The following is a 15989-nucleotide window of genomic DNA, read 5'->3' on the forward strand; positions in this document are numbered from 1 at the left end:
CATAAGAAACATAGCCTCGAGAAGAATGGGAGTTTGAAAACATGTCATTTTGCTTATGTGGAGTCTGTAAATGGACCAAGAGACAGTGGTGTGAACAGAACAAGGGAATACTGCATGGTTTACAATCAAGGAAAGATTGCATCAGTTTTGTATCCTCATGAATAAGCATACATATTCAATCTGCATACTAATTAAATATTTGGTAAAACTGGACTATATAAAGACAAATGCAGTACCGGGATTGGAGGAAGATTTTTTAACAACATGGGATATACATATGACACCACCTTGTATGCTTTAAATGAGGAAGACATGAAGCACTTGTTGATAAAAATCACATGAGAGGGTACAGCAAAATAACCAGAAAAGAGCTATGCTGCGCAGAGTTTTGTAGTACACATTTTTTCTGCTAGACGAGCATCAAGCAACTTGCTCTGAGTTAGTGCACCCACTGGCATCACCTGGAAATGTTCTCTTTGGTCACAGTGAATTTTTTCGTAAAAGGAGTTTCACTCGAACCTCTTTTTTTGTGATGGCCAATTTAAGAGAACAGCGTGTGGCTGTGAAATTTTGTTTACTGCTCAGGAAAAGTGCCGTAGAAACTGTTGTGTTGAACACAGCTTACAAGGACAGTGCTATGGGAAAAACTCAAGTGTACAAATATTTCCTCATTTCAAAAAAGATAAAATGTCTATTGATGACAAACCTCATTCTGGACATCCATCAACTTCCTGAATGTATGAAGATGTTGAGAACATTTGTGCACCTGTGCTCAAAGACTGACGATGGACCATTGAGGAGATAGGGAAGTTATTTGGACTATCTTGGAGCTTGGTTCAGCACAATTTAATGGAAGATTTGGGAACGAGAAGGGTCCCTGTGAAATTTGTGCCTCAGATTCTGACTGACCAGGAAAAAGAGCATCAATTGCATCCAATTGATCAGCATCAATTGGAAACATGCTGTGCTTTGAAAGAACAGCTTCAAAGCAACCCAGACGTTTTCCCCAAGGTCATTACTGGTGAGAAGACCTGGTGCTAGTCTTACAACCATGAGCAAACATACATCAAACCAGTGGAAGATGTTATTGTCACCTCACCCAAAAAAAGCTCATCAAGTGAAATCAAAGATCAAGACAATGCTCATTTGGGGTTTGTTTTTGTTTTTTATGTAAGGAGGATAGTGCATTTGGAGTTCGGTCCACCAGGTCAGACTGTTAATCAAGTTTTCTACTTACAGGTTCTGAAAAGATTGTTTAATAGAGCGTGACAAAAAAAGGCCTGATTTGTGGCAGACTGGCAACTGGTTTTGCCACGATGACAATGCACCTGCTCACACAGCCATCTCAGTGTGCCAGTTTTGGGCAAAATACAGCATGCCTCTCATGCCCCATACACCTTACTCCGTGTGACTTCTTTTTGGTTCTGAGAATGAGCAGGGACGTGAAAAGACAGCGTTTTGACAATGTAATGGAGCTGCTCATGGTTTGAACTGCCAACCTTGTGGACCACAGCCCAACTCATAACCACTGCATCACCAGAACTCCATCACAAGAGACTAGTCCCTGGGAAAAAGCATCGTGTTTGGTCAAGTAGAGGGTCAACAAAAAGAGGAAGACTCTGAACAAGATGGTTGATGCAGTGGCTGCAACGATGGGCTCAAACATATCAATTATTAGGATGGTAGTGTGGCGTCATGTTGCTTTGTGTTCTGCATAGAGTTACTGTGCATCTTAAAGGGATCAAGGGCACCTTAACACCACAGCGACAACATTGCCTGCACCAGAGTGATGTAACTCACTCTCGCATTTCTCTTTCCCTCTACCTCAAATAATTTCCTATATTCCCTTGTTGCTATTTTTCTCTGTCAAGTTGATCCTGACTTGTGACCTTGCAGAATAGATCTGCATCCTGGGGTTTTCAAGGTTTTGACCTTTTAGAAACAAATCTCCAGGCCTCTCTCCTGAATGTATCAGCACAGGTCTGAAAGGCCGTTCTTTCGGCTACTAGTGAGCCCTTAGCCTTGAGTGCCATCCAATGACTCCTCATTCTTCCCTAGAAACCTGCAAGTAAGTGTATCACACCAGATGTTCTCGGTGTCCACGGGATCGTCAGCACTAGGATGTAAAGGAGTGAGTCCCATTTCTCTGTGTTTTCAGCACTTAGCACAATCTGGCTTCCAGGAGGGACCAGAAAATGTGTATTGACATGAATTGAACTAACTCCATCTGCTCAATAAATTCCTCGTTAAAAACAATTTCACAAAGCCACTGGTCAGTAAGATGATACTAAGTAGTCTGTTTCAGAATGAAAATTTCTATTTACAGTTATTTTTGCATCTTTATAGAAGATTGTCATCAAATGGAAAAAGCTAACATCACTTTTTAAAATTTCTTACTCTTGGCTTCATGGCAACATTCACTTATCTTAGTAGGAGCAAAAAAAAATGTCTTCCATATTTATTCTGTAGCTCAGTAACATTGTAATGATGTTGAGATTATCATAGTTTCTTCTAAATTCGAGTCGGAATGGAACTGTAACCTTTGGAGGGAGACTCTTTTCTCTTGAAATTTGTGCAAACAGCATGAAGCTTAGTGAACAGTTCCGCTTTCTAGAATAAATAACTGAATCAATAGCTCTGCCCTCAAGTGCTGTTTTGTTCGCACTAGCCATTCTTGCTTAAAGTATTATTACCATTGAGTTCTCTACATTTAAAGATCAGACTATGGATTTCTAGCTTCTCTGAAAAATTATAAAGATCTTGCAACAGCAAACCATCATTCTTGTATTACAACAATTGGCTTGAGTTGAACAGCAAATGACCCATTTGTGAATGCATGTGCTCTTTTGTCTGTGCCCCCACCATCTCTGGTCTGTCTTTCACACGTCCTGGCCCCTGGAGGCCTTGCACTTTGCCAACCACATCGCAGTTGTGGACCCTAGTCCTGGAGTCAGTGCTGATCTTAGAATCCCACCTGGGAGTTTCAATATTGGTGAAGCTCCAAGATGCAGAAGATGGTAAAAGTAAAGAAAGTAGGGAAGTGGGACTGAATAATTAGACCAAGGTGAGAAAACGATCATTATTGCAAGACAGAAACACATTTCTAAATGGTATGAGGGTAACGCTGTTGCGTGTACTTTTACTGCAATACCGAGAGAAACAGGAGTGCGCATCAGAGCTACCTACACAACGATTGAGTCAGGCACAGATTTTTCAAAGCACTAAAGGGAAATTTATCCACCTGATCTCTATTAGTGTTAATAAGAACCGCCCCCCTTGGTGCTTTGAACATTCCTCCAAGGTGTTTGCCCATGAATATTTATGCAATCAGAAAGAAAAATGCACAACCATGTATAACCCAGCTAGACATTATTTAATTATAGCCGAGTTTCAAGTTTTACTAAATTGCGGTGCAATGACTTCATGTAGAAACTTTTCTCTCTCTCTCTCTCTCTTTTTTTTTTTTTTTGGTAAATAAAGGAACATTAACTGAGAAAATTTACAGCTTCACGTACTTGAAAGAGAATAAAAAGTAAAAAGTTTAGGTTTACATTTTCTTTCTTCTGGCACTACTTCTTTGCCCTCAGTTTCTCTGAGGCTTGCTTATTTATTTGTTTTTTGAGTCTGTAAATCTATCCAAGATCAGAAAATCTCATCTTTGTTTTTATCATTTTATTCAGGGGCTCTTATAAATCTTATAACAATCCATCATTCCATTGTATTAAGCACACTTGTACATATATTGCCATCAACAAGAAAGCCTCATCTTTCTGAGTAGTGGCTGCTGGTGGGTTTGAAGTGCCAACCTTGCTGTTAGAATCCCAACTCCTAATCTGCTAGCTCACTAGAGCACCTGTCTTCATCCATAGAACAGTATAACACCTAATCTTTTAAGTTTTGGGAATGCTGTGGACCTTCAATGAGATTACATGCGTTTTCTACGGCGGTTAAAACAAAGCACCACACATTTGATAATTTAAGATAGCCGATTTTATTCTTTCACAATCTGGACACTAGAAGTCCCAAATCAAGGTCACTGCAGTGTTATGTTCCTTTGGAAGGTACTGGTGTTTTCGGGATGTTATTGACATTCTTGGGTTTTTAGCTATATCATCCCAGTTTCTGCCTCCCATGGCATACGGTGTTCTTCCCTGCGTTCTAGCTACTTCTTATAGGGGTCACATCAGTGATTGGATTAAGAGCCTGCCCTCATCCAGAGTTCTCTCGTCCTTCAATTATGTCTGCAAAAACCTTTTGCCAAATAATAATACCATACATACTCATGTATAAGCCGAGTTTTTCAGCATACTTTTTATGCAGTTGTTGTGGTACTCCAACATCACAACAATTGTGAGGATGGCACTGGACCACGTGGTGTTGGGTTCTGTGGTACACAGGGTCACTGTGAACCAGAACTGACTCGACAGCCCCTAACAACAACCATGCGGGGTCCGCGCGGGTCCCGTGGAGTGCCCTGGCATAAGCGTTCATCTGCTTACCAACGATCACTGATTTGAACCCACCTGTCTTGTCACTCAATAGGAGAAAGAAGTGACAGTCTACTGTTGTAATGATGAGAATCAACTGATTGCTTTACTATAGGATCTTTCTGAGAACCTGAAAATCCTATACTTTTGATGAGCTGTTACGTACTCTATATTATGATACAGTTTGAAGCAGGGATTTACAGTGCCCATTTAATGGAATTTTAGAATTGAGGTGACCCCACAGACATAGTCTGGTTCCAGTAATAATTGGATCAAACTTCCTGTCTAGATCTATCTAATTCGATTCTTCTTGGTATGTAGGGTCCTCAATATGCCGCCAATGCTGCTTTAATTTCTCCTCTGATTTGAGAAATTTACTAGTCAATGAAGAAATACCCTATCCTTTAAAACATGACATTACTGACAAAACATGACAATTTCCTGTTAATGAGCATTGTGTATGGTGTTTAAATTGCAACGTTAAAGAATTGAAAAGAAATACGTGGTTTCCTCACTATCTGAAAATAGAGCATTCCTGGGAAACCGTTCTTACTGGTATAAAGTGAAGACAGAATCAGTAGTCATTTCCATGGGAAAATGTTTAAAAGTTCCCAAACTCCAGAAGATAACACACCGAGTCATACCCCCAGAACACAGAAACCCCCAAATTACACGAACCTATAGTGTTTGTGGGAGCAGTGCAATATGACGGTGGCTTGATGTTGAGGCACTGAATGTAGTGCTTGGGGAAGTGGCTTAGTGATCCTCCCACCACTGTGCTGGTTTTAATGACTTGCAAAAAAGCCAGCATGAATGCCCTCCCCGCCCCCCACCCCGCTAAAAACAAAAATCCTTTTAGGATTGATTTTGCTTAAGAGAAATAGGTACTGAAATAGGACTTTTGTAGAACTGAAATGACATAAGCCAAGTTTTGAAAAGTGAGAGAGCCCTGAACCATGCTTACTTAAGCTCATACACTTGCATGGTTGTGGAGGTAGACACTTTTGAGTTGGTACTGTCCAATAGAGTAGGTTCTGACTCCAAGTGGCCCGAGTCATAACAGAACAGAAACCACCCAGGCCTGCGACACCCCCAGAGCCCATTGTCCCGGGCTTTCTTGAGTCATTGCGATGACAAGTGGGATACTCGCTCCTTTAAGTTGATAGAGCTTTTGAATAGAGAGCCTTGAAATATTTTTGTCACAAATTAATGTCTATTTTAGCAACGTATCACGCAAATTAGTTCAACATTCTACATACTAATTTGTTAACACTGTGTACGTACTGCTTCAATTCAATATAATAGAATTTTAATTACATAAATAAAGCTTTTATCTACTGTCATCTGGTTTTGATTTCTTCGTTTTTATTATTAGATTCCTTCACAAATATTATGTAATTCAGCTGTGGCTCTACTAAAATGTCTACTTTTACTCTTAACGAATGGAAGATCAGATGGGAGCCTTTAAAATATGCATCCTGCTTCTTTTCATCTTGTATGTCATTAGTTAAAAATAAGGATGGTTGTGATGTATAATGAAAATGCAGATTCATAACATGATTAGCTTTATGTAAAACAAATTTTTAAGTGCCCCAGGCTTTAAATACATTACTCTGGATCTGCGCCCATGTTGTGTATATAAAGTGCTTTTTAGATTGGTAAGAGTCTAGAATGAACCTATTAACTGAAATATCAATAAATCCCCAAATAACACATGGAAGGAGACAATTAAAAATGGTGTCTGCATACTCATAGAGCCTTGTGGTAGGGGTGTTGAAGGGGGAGGGGTAGAGGCTGTGTGTGTCTGGGAGTGTGTGTGAGCATGCGTTTAATACAATGGGATATTTTTCAAGAAGTTAAAAAGGAGGGAAGACTAAAAAGGAGTGGAAATATTCAAAACTATTTTAGAAACAAACCACTTCTGAAGTGTCAGCATCATTAGGATCCAGGCCTGTAAAACTTTGACTTTAGAGGTAATGCTATAAAGATAAAGTTAATGAGAAATGTTCTCCTTCAACCAGTCACCATCACATCCTTTCCAATTCATGGCAGCCCCACGTGTGTCAGCGGAGAATGGTGTCATGTAGGGTTTAAAAGTGTGATCTCACTGAAAGTAATGGAAGTCGATCACAGAGCTTTTCTTTTCAAGTACCTCCGGGTGGATTTGAACCTCCAATCTTTTGTGAGAGGCTGAGCAAGTTAACCGTCTGCACTACCCAGAGACTCCTCATAAAAAAAATGGATTTTATTTTTCTCTTTCTTTCAAAAACTCGACACTGCCAATCCATGAGCCCCTAAGTCATTGTTGGCCATGTCCATTATTCCAGGCACGGTTATCTTAAACCCCCTTCTCCCACACTGTTCCAGGGTTCTTAAGGACAAAATGTCAGAACGTTGCGGAGAATGCCATCTTCTGTTGGGATAGAGAAGGCTTGGGTATGCTGAGAGACCGGGTGAGGCGGCCATTGATAAAAGACTGACATTACAGAGGAGAGGTTTGTCTGGGTTTGTTCCATCAAAACGTATCTGATATGAGACCATAGTCCTCGTTCTCCTGCCTTCAGTATGGTTGCCGACTGGAAGTTCCAAGTGATGGTCAAAAAAAGGACATTCAAATGATGGAGACCAAAAAGCCCAAGCAGTTAGAGAAAAAAAAACTGGTTTTCATCAAAATTGTATATATATTCAATTATGCTCAACCACAGAAAGAGTAACAACCCAAGTGTTTTAAAATATGGACAAGGAGATGACTAAGTTCTCCAAAGAAGATATACAAATAGACAATGGACACATGAAAATATGCTTAATATATTTAGTCATTGATGAAATGCAAATCAGAGCCACAATAAGATACCACCTCAAATCCTCAAATCCATTAGGATGACTATCACCCACAAAAAGTGCAACATGAAAAATAGCCAATGTTGTTGAGGATATGGAAAATCAACCCCCTCAGCACTGCTGGCAAGAGTGTAAAATAAACTGGACAGGACTGTGGAAAACAATTTGGTAGTTCCTTGAAAAGTTAAAAAGAACACTACCGTGTAATTCTTCAGTTTCACTCAAAAGAACGCAGCAGAAATATGAAGCATTATATACCAATAGTCATGTAACACTATTATCACCCAAAAGCAGGCACATCCTACATGTCAATCAACAGGTAAATGGATAAACAAGATGTACATGCATACAGCGGAATGTTATTTGACCAGGTCTGATGTATATAGGGTAGTTATGCCTTGGGACTGATCAAAGCCATCTAACAAATAAAATAGTTTAAAACTAAAAGAAGAAGAAAAAAACCACAGCAAGTGGGGCATAACAGCCCTATAGACACCAGACCACAGAATGAAGTTAATTTCTAATACATGCCCCCATATGGTTGAACCTTGATAACATTAGGCTGAGTGAGATAAGTTAAACACAAAAGAACAGATGTTTTATGATTTGCCCAGTGCAATATGTTGTTCATTTCTTGATGCTGCTTCCATGGGTATTGATGGTAGATGCAAGTAAAAATGTAATCTTGGACTAAAATCTTCTCTCCATTCATCATCATGATGTAGTTTATTGGTCAGTTCTCAGAATTTGTGTTTCCTTGATGTTGAAACATAATCCATACTGACGGCTGTAGTTTTGTTTTTGTTTTAATCTCCATCAATAAGTGCTTCAAGTTTTCTTCACTTTCAGCATGCAAAGTTGTATCACCTCCAATCCTGACGCTGTCTTCTTCTTCCTGAATCCAGCTTCTTGGATGATTTGCTCAGCATTCAGATTGAAAAGACTTGGCAAAAGCATACTCCTGGACCTACCCCTTTCCTGATTTTAAATTACTCAGTATCACCTTGTCCTGTTGAAATGCCTGTCTCTTAGTCTATGTACTGATTCCACATAAGCACAGTTAAATGTTATGGGATTCCCATGAGTCTCACTATATTCATAATTTTCCATGATCCGCATAGTCGAATGTCGTTGCATAGGTAACCAAATGTAGGTAAAATATTTTCTGATATTTTCCATGTTCAACCAACATCCATTTGACATCAGCTATTATCCTCTTCATTCCATGGGCTCTTCTGCATCTGACTTGAAGTCAAATTTCTACCAGTTTCCTGTTGATATACCGCTGAAAATATTTTTGATGATTTCAGCAAAAATGTTATTTGTATGTGCTATTAGTGGTGCCATTCAATTATTTGTGCTTCCTGTTTGATCACCTTTCTGTGTAAGGGGCACATGTGTGGATATATCATCTAATCACTTTTCCAAATGGTTATCATCCAAATTTCTTGGCATAGGTGAGTAGCTCATTTGTCTTAACATTTTAATTGGTGCATCTCAATTCCTGGATCCTTGTTTGTGGCCAATACTTTCAGTTTAGATTGGACTTTTTCCTTCAATACCATAGGTTTTTAATTTTATATTACCTTCTGACATGGTTGAAAGTTGACCAATACTTTTGATACAGTGATTCTATTTCCTTTTATCCTCTTTTGATGTTTCCTGTGTCATTCAATAGCTTGCACATAGAATCCTTTAATATTGAACTTGAGGCTTGAATTTATGTCTTCAGTTCTTTCAACTTACTTCTTAAAACTCCAAGTCTTTGTACCCTTCTCTGTAGCAGTTTACTTTGTCTTACCGAACTGCCCTTTGAAACCTTCTTGTCAGCTCTTTCAGTCAATTCTTTTTTCCCCTTTTGCGTTACAAGAGCAAGTTTCAGAAGTTTGGGAGTATTTTCTGGTCCCCACTAGAGGTCCATACTGTTGGTGGTGGTGTTAGCTACTGTTGACTTACCTCTCAATGTATGGCTTCCCATACACAGGGGAATCAAGACATTTTTATCCGTAGGGTTTTCATTGGCCGATTTTCAATGTCGATCTCTAGGCCTTTCTTCTCAGTTCATCTTAGTCTGAAACCTCTGCTGAAATGAGTTCAGAATCCAAGCAACAGAGAGCCTCCTGCTCTGCTCTTGGGATGTGTTTGTCAGGAGTACAAGCAGGCTTCCCACACCGTTGTTGGGTGTCCCTGAAAGGACGTCAGCTCATAGCAGCCCTGTGTACAAGTAAACTAACACTGCTTGGTGCTATGCTACCCTCACAATTGTTGCTGTGTTTGAGCCCATTCTTACAGCCCATGTGCCATTTCATTGAGGGGCTTCTTCTTTTTTGGTGACCCTTTATGTTGCCAATTTTGATGTTCTTTTCCAGGGACTGACCTCTCTTGATAACATGTTAAAGTATGTGAGACATCATCGTACCATTCTTGCTTCTAAGGTGCATTCTGGCTGTACTTCCTCCAAGACAGCTTTCTTTCTTCTTCTGACTGCCTGTGGTATTGTCAGTGTGGAAGGAGAGAATCAGCCTGCGGAAACGTTATTGCCTCCTACCCTAATAGCATGGATTTCTGTATAGGAAGGAATACCGTTCAAATCTAACTATTGCATTTGAATCTATAGTTGCTTATCCCACAGCTTAAAAGTCAATTCAGATACTTATTTTATTCACAAATTTGATTCTTTCCCACAAAACAACAAATATTTTCAAGTATTTGATTGATACTTGATAATTTTAGTAGTTAGACATTTCATTAAAAATTAGCTCCAATAACTCAAATTTCGTTATCTATATCAAATGATGCTTAAAAGTTTATAATATCAGAATGCAGTAAAGGTTTTCAGAATTCTCAAAAGTGAACAAAGAATATAGAGTAACCCAATAATTATAAAAATATCCTAAAACATAGAAGTATTAATAACAAAGGTTTTGAAACAATAATCATTTATCATTTATCAAGGCCTTAAAAGGGTGGGAGAGTGGCTGAGGGAGGGAAAAAAGAGCTGATGTCAAGGGCTCAAGTAGAAAGACAATGTTTTGAAAATGATGATGGCAACATATGTACAAATGTGCTTGATACAATGGGTGAATGGATTGTTGTAAGAGTTGTAAGAGCCCCCAATATAAAATTATTTATTAAAATTTTTCAAATACTTGACTCAATGGCAGTGAGTGAGTGAGGTCTCAACGTAAATGGCATCTTTTCCAACATGCCACTCACCTCCACCTCCATGGTCCTCTCTATCATACTTTACGCACACATACACATAAACACTGGAACAGGAACTTGTTAATCTTAATCAAAACTGCAGGCATATAACATAAAATCCAAATGTGTAGAGAGGCATCTCATATCTCTAATCTTCATTTCTTATTCCCCCACCAAACTACTTTTAGCTTTTCAGCTAAATCGTCTGTCATACTACTACTTGTAGTATTTACTTTCTACTGGGGGAGATGATGATTTGTCTCTTTCTTATAACTCCTGCCCTGACATAGGCCTGCACACACTGAATCTTGTCATCCTATGAATTTGGCTATTTCTTCATTTTTCCTACATTTATGTTGCTGCACTGTTTTATTTGGACATCAGTTCTCTGTAGTGTGCATGTATTTTGGGTTCTGATTCATCATCGATTTTCACGTGATGGTGGTGTTAGTTGCCATTGACTGGGCTGTAATTCATGCTGACTTTAGGTACAACAGAGCAAAATGAAGCATGGCCCAGCCCTACTCCATCTTCATGATCACTGGTATGTTTGAGTCCATTGCTTTGCTTACTGTATGAATCTTTTTCATTTAGGGTTTCCATCCTTTTTCTTGACCTTCTATTGTACCAAGCAAGATGTCTTTACTTTATACTTGATCTTTTCTCCTCATTACATATCCAAAAGAAGTGAACCAAAGGCTCACCATTCTCACTTATAAAGAGCTTTCTGGGTGTACTTCTTTAAGGTTAGCTTGTTCATCCTTTGAGAAATCCACAGGCTAGTCAATCTTCTTTTCCAATACCATCAAGCCCATCCATCTTCCTACTATCTTCCTTTCACTGTCCATATTTTACATGCATATGAAGAAGTTGAAAAGACCTTAGGGCGGGTCTAACACATGTTAGTCATCAATTTGACCTCTTTCCTGCTTGACACATTAAAAAGATCTTTTGAAGCAATTGCCAATGCATTGCATCATCTTATGCATTTGATCCATATCATCACCTAATCGCCAACTCTCCCTTATATATTCTGATTAAATTATTTTGATGCAAACTTTGTACCACTAGGCCTGATGTATAGCTAGAATCTTAGAATGTTTCTTTACCACCAGTTGTGCCAGCACTGATTTTATTCTTCCTCTTATTTGACTTACTTATTTCATACAATTGAGTAGTTCCTTATATTTGGTGGAACATACCATCTATTATCTCCCCAATAAAAGCAATACTTGGGAAGTAAAAAATTTTTTTATCAAACATACAATTAAGATGCATTGATAATTCCTCTCAATTGGAGGGCAATAATTGGAAGCAAATAGGCAGCATCAATAGGTGGAAATAATGGTCTTGGTGAAAACATGATAGAATTTTGCAAGACTAATAACGTCTTAATTTCAAATACCTTTTCTAACAAATTGTAGAAAGGAAAAAAAATTAGGCCTCAATTTTCAATATTGAAGGATTCTATATCCAAAATATTGAAGGATACAAGAAGCATCAAAAGGAGATGGAAGGAATACAAAGAACCACAGTACCAAAAAGAACCCAGTAGCATTGAAGGATGAAGTCAAAGCTACACTGAAGACATTAACAAAAACACAAGGCCCCAGGCATTGACGGAGAACTAATTGATGTGTTTCAACAAGCTTGTGAAGCGCTGGACGCATTCCCATACGAATGTCATGAAGTTTGGAAGACATCGAGCTGACCGACCGACTGGAAGAGAACCATATTTATTCCCATTCCAAAGAAAGGTGATCCATCAGAATGTGGAAAATATCAAGCAATGTCATTAATATCACATGGAAGTTCAATTTAAAGATAATTAAATAAATGGCTGCAGCGGTATATTGATGGAGAGCTGCCAGAAATTCAAACCAGACTCAGAAGAGGATGTGACATAGTCTCTTTGCTGACGTGAGTTGGACCCCGGCTGGAAGCAGAAACATCAGAAAGATGTTTGCTTGTCTTTTATTGAACATGCAAAGGCATTAACTGTGTGGATCGGAGAGAACTCTGGATAATGCTGAGAAGAGTGGGAACTCCAGAACACTTCATTGTGCCCCTGTGGACAACAAGACCGAATCTTGAACAGAACAAGAGAATACTGAATGATTCACCTATGGATTCCATTTGTATGCTGAGCAAATAATCAGAAAAGCTGAGCTATATGAAGAAAAACTCATCTCAATAGCATGGCTTCTGTCTGTCTTGATTTCTACTTCCTTCTTTGGAGGCTTGAACAGCACCTGCCACGTGATGTTGCTGTAGTCGCTGGTTCCTGTCTAGTTGATTCTGACTCACTGTGACCTCATGTGTGCAGAATAAAATCGTTCCATTTATATATGATACGTACTTGCCGAGTGACTTACTAATTACTGACCAACAGAATAATTTATGTTCTTGGTTAGATTATAGGGTTAAATTAGTCTAAAACAGTGATTCTTAACCTTCCTAATGCTGTGACCCTTAAATACAGTTCCTCACGTTGTGGTGACCACCCCCCAACCATAAAATTATTTTCATTGCTACTTCATGACTGTAATTTTGCTACTGTTATGAAGCGGGCAACCCCTGTGAAAAGGTCGTTCGACCCCCAAAGAGGTCATGACCCACAGGTTGAGAACCACTGGTCTAAAAGGATCACAGAAAATGACAGAGTTGCAGATACACATGTGATGAAAGGTTTAGGAAAGGTAAGAGATTAAGTGGACATTTTAGTGATACCTTCATTCTATGATGCGGCTTTGAAAGCATCTCTTTTTTTGTTTTTGATTTAAATGGGAAGATGTAAACCAATGTCGAATGAATAGAGGATTCAGGTATGATTCTCTGTCAATTGGTAGTACTGTACTGGTTTGCCTGTTGCTTTAGGAAAGAATCTGTGACATTATAATTGCAGTATCAGCAGGGTTATCCATGGTGAACAAGTTCCAAGGGCGGTTCCAGACTAAGGCAGGTTAAGAAGACAGGCCCGCGGATCTAGTTCTAACATTAAACCATGAAAACCCCATAACTCACAATGGAGTATTGTTCATCTTCTAGGCTGCTGAGGATGAGTGCCCTGTAGCAGCGGACTCAGAGCTGGCACGATCGTAGAGGTGGCACAACAGTAACTCAGTGACAAAGAAGAGCAACATAACGGATGTCACTAAAGCAGGGCGTGATGGGTTTGGTGTTGCTCTCTATTTGTTATTTTGGGCGTGTTGGCATTTTTTTTACTGAGGCCTAACATTTCTTAGCAGTTTTATTGATGTGATTCACATTCCGTGCTATTTGATAGTTCTATCATCTTAAGAAGAGTTGTACGATAATCACCACAATCAACGTGAGAACATTTTCTTCTTTCTTGTACTAGTTGTTATTAGTTTTCCATTTTCTCCCAACCTCCTTCCCAAACCCCCACGAAATCATTAATCCAGTTAGTATTTCTATAGATTTACCTAACCTGGACTTCATATCCAGAAAAAAAACATTTTTAAAAACAAACAAAACAGGAAAAAAACAACAAAAATAATAAAAAACAGAAGGAAAACCTCAATCAAAAAAGAAAGCTGAAAACATTGAAAATTAGAACAAATTTTAAATGGGTCAAAAGGGAGATCAAATGATACTGTTGAATGATGACTTAGCTACATCTATAATATTCTACTTTCGAATGCAGCCAGTCTGATAGCAGTGCTATGCACATTCCCAGTCTTTGGTTAGACAGGGATCACTGAAAGTTCATCCATGTGGGGATGCTGCAAATGGATTTTGGGCTTTCACTGATATCCATAACCTTCCGCAAACTGGGTGCTCAGAATTTAGGCTCTACTACCACACCCTCTTCACAGTTTGGATTTTATTATTTACAATCCTTGATCTAAGAACAATGAGTTCTTTTGACCCAGCCCTCCTAGATACTTGTTCTAATGAAGAGATCACTGAAGATATGGGTGCTAGAGCAAAATGTGGTGGAAAAATCCGATGGTACCCGGCTATCAGAAGGAATAACATCTGAGATCTTAAAGGCTTGTCTTAAAACAATCCGCCGTCTAAGCGAGGGTTCAGCAAAGTCCACATGGCAGCCCACCAGCCCGAGTCCTACCTTAGTCATCCATTTTCCAGTCCTCTTCAAACAGACCACGTGAACAGTGGTCTCAGATTTGTTCCATTTTTTCCCCTTAGAGTTTGTATCCCTTACAGTTCAGACAGAAAATTCCTAGCACAGTTTCAGTGACCCAGTTTTGTTTCTTAAACTTTAAGATATGTGACCAGCAGAATGAAATGAACTCTTCCCAAATGATACTTCCCTAGCCAATCCAGAGGAGTTCCGGGGGATGGTGGAATATAAACATTTGTAAGGAAAATAAAGAGGAAAAAAAGGAAGCCAAGGAATATTTGGAAAATTTTTTTCTACCAGAAATCAGGCCCATCTTTCATCAATATCATGGTGTTCGTGGAATTATTAATTTCAGAAAACAGATATATTGAGCACCTATGGTTTCAAGCTTTGCTGAATCCTAGAAAGCCACCATGCTCCTTCTGCCATGGCGTTTAATTGAATCGATTTGAAATTCTGTTTTCTGTTGCTATATTATTGTTCATGTGATCTTAACTACAATCTTAAATATTTTTATTCCCATGACATTTTGGTACATTATGTAACCTTCCCACATCCAGTTTATGGATTATCAATTAAGAGGCTAAATTACATGATAACAAAGGTCAAAGGGGAAATCCAGGGCTGAAAGCAGAACTCACCTGAAGCGCCGGAGTGTTTGTTTTAATTCTCGGACCAGTAATTGCTAGATCATAATAATTCTATACATTCAAGGAGAAGAATGAAATTTAAACCTGGAACAGTGATAGACATCAAATCTAAGAATACAGCAAGATAGGGGGTGAGGGCTTGGATTAGTATTATCATATGTTGTTTCTGGAAGATTTTAATGTGAGATTTCTCATTTAGAATATCCTTTTCTTTTATAAGAATAGGTCATTCACTGGTTAGTAATTGGTATGATTTGGGGAAATTCTAAATAGGGAGCTGAGAGATGCTGGTCTTCCTCTTTCATAGTCTTTAGCAGTAAATCATGAATGAATTTATTTGTGGTGACTTAAGTCATTCTTTTTTCCCCTTTCAGATCTATCAAATATAAAAAGAAATGGGCAAACTAGTGATAGTATTGTAAATGTATAAAGTACAAAATCTGCCTATCTAAGAATATTTTCCCTGGTCTTTAGAATTTCTAAGTCAAAGATACTCATTCTTTTTAAAATGCCCTTGGTCTATGAGCTGGTTTTCTGTTGCCTTGAATCACTTCTTACCTTTTTTTGCTTTATTTTGTCCTGCCCCTCTCCTTACCCCTCTCCACTCACGCACTCTGCTCAAGGGGAAAAGTAGCGTTCTCCCGGGCAAGGACTGGAAGGAAAGTGAACAGCCCTCCCAGGAGACACGAGCTAATGGGG

Source organism: Echinops telfairi, unplaced genomic scaffold (genome assembly GCF_000313985.2).
Source record: "Echinops telfairi isolate 266 unplaced genomic scaffold, ASM31398v2 ScPeMD7_1;HRSCAF=3_0, whole genome shotgun sequence".
Taxonomy (NCBI): Eukaryota; Metazoa; Chordata; class Mammalia; order Afrosoricida; family Tenrecidae; genus Echinops; species Echinops telfairi.